The sequence below is a fragment of the Myotis myotis genome, unplaced genomic scaffold (genome assembly GCF_014108235.1).
Source record: "Myotis myotis isolate mMyoMyo1 unplaced genomic scaffold, mMyoMyo1.p scaffold_m19_p_10, whole genome shotgun sequence".
In the NCBI taxonomy this organism is placed as follows: Eukaryota; Metazoa; Chordata; class Mammalia; order Chiroptera; family Vespertilionidae; genus Myotis; species Myotis myotis.
In genome coordinates, this window is record NW_023416314.1 from 26,282,811 (window position 1) to 26,286,422 (window position 3,612).

A 3,612-nucleotide genomic window follows, 5' to 3' on the forward strand; every position below is an offset into this window, starting at 1 on the left:
CAGTCCAGGACCCCTTGCTCCTTACCACCCGCCTGCAGTGGAGGCGGGAGAGGCTCCGTGAGCCCAGCTTCTGGCTGAGTGGTGCTCCCCCTGTAGGAGCACACTGACCACCAGAGGGCAGCTCCCGCATTGAGCATCTGCCCCCTGGTGGTCAGTGTGTGTCATAGTAACCGGTCATTCTGCCGTTTGGTCAATTTGCATATTACACTTTTATTATATAGGATAATACTGCAATGAACATAGGGTGTGCATATATTCTTTCAAATTAGTGTCTTAGTGAATGATTTTTAGTAAATGCTTTTACCCCTTTACTTAGCTTTTCCATCTTCCTATTTATACTATGGGAATGAAAAGTAAGGAATTTCATACCTTTAAATGTAGTCTACTTTGTACTTGATGGCATTCTTCTAGAGCCCTTTAACTTCTTATTCAGTGAAGATCTGCTTCTCTTTAAGGATTTCACTTCAAATAGTAATATTTCTTGTATCTCATATCTTCTTTGGATTATTTTTTGTTGTTGTTGTTAACACTTTAAAATTTTAGTAATAGAGGATCTGAATAGGCCTCAGTTGTACCCACTGGTACAACTTGCCTAAGTTGTGACACTCATTGCATGAGCAAGATGACAACATCCTTGTTTTAGGCAGTAGGATGAAGGAAAGAAATACAAAGCAAAGGACAAAAGTATTCCTCAAAGCTATCCCATTCCACTTCATCTTACATTTCCTTGAATATATCTTCTCATGGCCATACCTAGCTTCAAGGAAAACTGGGACATAATCTTTATCCTGAACAATATGTGCCTGGCTTTATTTTATATTACTTTGGAATAAAGGAAGAATGAATGTTGGGTGACAATCAAAAATCTGTTCTATAGTTTTAATCAATAAATCATTAAATACATATATAACTTTAAGCAGAATGAGTACAAAGTAAATTGTTCTAAATAAATTGGTTAAAAAGAATACCTTGAGTTTTCTGAATGATTGACCAACTGTATAGAACTGTTGGCTACAAGCCAAATAAATATTAGATGACATCTGTAAGAAATATTTATTTTCATTTTAAAATTATTTACTTTGAGTCATTCTTGGGCAATTATTAGGAAGCAGAGCAATGCCTATTGGACACAAACTTCATATGTTAAAATGACATATTCTTCAGTAGAAAGAGAAATACCTTCTCAATAAAGATGGAGAACAGTTTTGCCATAGGATATATAAAGAGTAGTTTTAAGGCTCTTAAAGTAGTGATTTTGTCATTTATTATATGGTACAAAATGCATGTCTATTTTTGGTGGGTCTCCCCTTGTGCTGGGTAGTCTCCATGACTACTTTGACCAACAGATTATAGAAAAGGTGATTCTGTGCCAGCTTCTGGTCTCAGGCCTGAGGAATCTATTAGCTTCTACTTCCTATATCTTGAAACACTTTTTCTTTAAGCCCCAAGTTATCATGTAAAAAAATCTAACTTGAGGCTTCCATGGGAAGCTAGAGAAAGAGAGAAAGAGAGAAAGGAAAGAAAGAAAGAAAGAAAGAAAGAAAGAAAGAAAGAAAGAAAGAAAGAAAGAAAGGAGAAAGGAAGAAAGGAAGAAAGGAAGAAAGGAAGAAAGGAAGAAAGGAAGAAAGGAAGAAAGGAAGAAAGGAAGAAAGGAAGAAAGGAAGAAAGGAAGAAAGGAAGAAAGGAAAGAAAGAAGAAAGAAAGAAAGAAAGAAAGAAAGAAAGAAAGAAAGAAAGAAAGAAAGAAAAGAAAGAAAGAATAGGTAAGAAGGAAGGAAGACAGGGAGGAAGGGAGGGGATATGTGGGAAGACCTAGTGTCTCAATTAGTTAGGGCTACAATAACAAAACATCTTAATCAGGGTGGTTTAAACAACAGATATTTATTTCTCATAGTTCTAGAGACTGGGAAGTTCAAGACCAAGATACCAGCCACTTCAGTTCCTGTTGAGAGCTTTCTTTCTTTCTTGCAGATGGTCATTGTCTCGTTGTGCCTTCACATGGCAGACTCTAGACTCTTTCTATGAGGGCAGTAATCCCATTATGAGAACTCAAACATTATCACCTCATCTAATCCTAATTATCTCCCAAAGAACCTGTCTCCGTATGCCATCACACTGGAGGGTAGAATTTCAACATATTTATTTTTGGGGAACACAAACATTGAGTCCATAACCCCTCGCCCCAAGATATCATGGAGCAGAGACTGGCTATCCTTGCGGTGCCTTGTTCTTAATTCATGATCTAGAAAATCATAAAATTAAGAAAACAAATTGTTGTTTTAAGTCACTAGGCAGTGAGTTTTGGAATAATTTGCTGCATAATAATATGTAATCAGAGCCAAAATAGTAGGTCAGAGGGGCATTTATATATCACTCTGTGAAGCATGCTTTTCCATCAGACCAAATGAGCCTTCCAAATTAATTTAATCTATTTTCAATTCCAAGTTTTCCTTGGTATGTTTAAAAAGTGAAGCTTTAGCTGTTAATAGGTTGGCTCCATTATTGAAGGCAGAATTTCAGAAAGATTTTTATATCAGTGTTATCAGATGCTTCTAAAAAGGATAATTTTTAAGAGAGTCCAATTGATGGTTTGAAATTTTGAAGATGATTGTCATAAATGTAATGATAAAAGAAGTAAGTTACAAAACAATGTTGAGAAGTTTTCTATTCAAGGCACAAACAGTAGATTTTGTAGGATTAATCTGTCTATAGACTAAAGTTATAAATTCTGGACAAAATCTTAAAAACAACTACATAAAGCCCGTGGAAAGCAACCTAATACAAGCAAATATTGGGAGCTGTTCAGCACATGGAGGCAGAGAAATGCATTTGGATGAGTTTGCCCATGTTTATGGGTTTAGGTGTGAGTGCAATCTCTATTCCATGCTGAGTGAAGTGCTAAACTTGTAGAGGAACCACAGAGGGCCTACAGCAGTGATTTTCAACCCTTTCATTTCATGGCACACATAAGTGAGTTATTTAAATTCTGTGGCACACCAAATATATATTATATTTTTGGCAGATCTGATAAAAAAAGGCATAATTTTGACTGATTTACAAAATAATAAAAGTAATGATGATGATAATAATAATAATTGCCTTCCCTTTTGGCTCCAAAGTGACTTTTTAAACAGTCAGTTGCCTATCCTATCTAATAATATACAAACATGGTAATTGACCGTACCTTCGCTACACCTCCCATTGGCTAATCATCGAGATATGTAAATTAACCATCAACAAAGATGGCGGTTAATTTGCATATGTAGGCGTGAAGCCGCGGAGTGAAGACTGAAGTCGGCTCTGGCCAGAGCAGCGAAGGCTTGAAGGTGGCTCCGGCCGGAGCAAAGGCCTGGGTCCCGGGTGCCAGAGGAAAACCGGTGCCGGCAGCGGAAGGGAAGGCCTATTGCACAAATCTTTTCGTGCAACAGGCCTCTAGTCTTACCTAATAATAGAAAAACATGTAAATTGACTGTACCTTCACTACACTAACCAGCCAATCAGGAGAGCATGCAAATTAACCGAACAAAGATGGTGGTTAATTTGTATATGTAGGCTCCAAACGGTGGAGCGAAGCCTGACAGCCACAGGGCCAGCCCCAGTAGCAAGGCCTGAC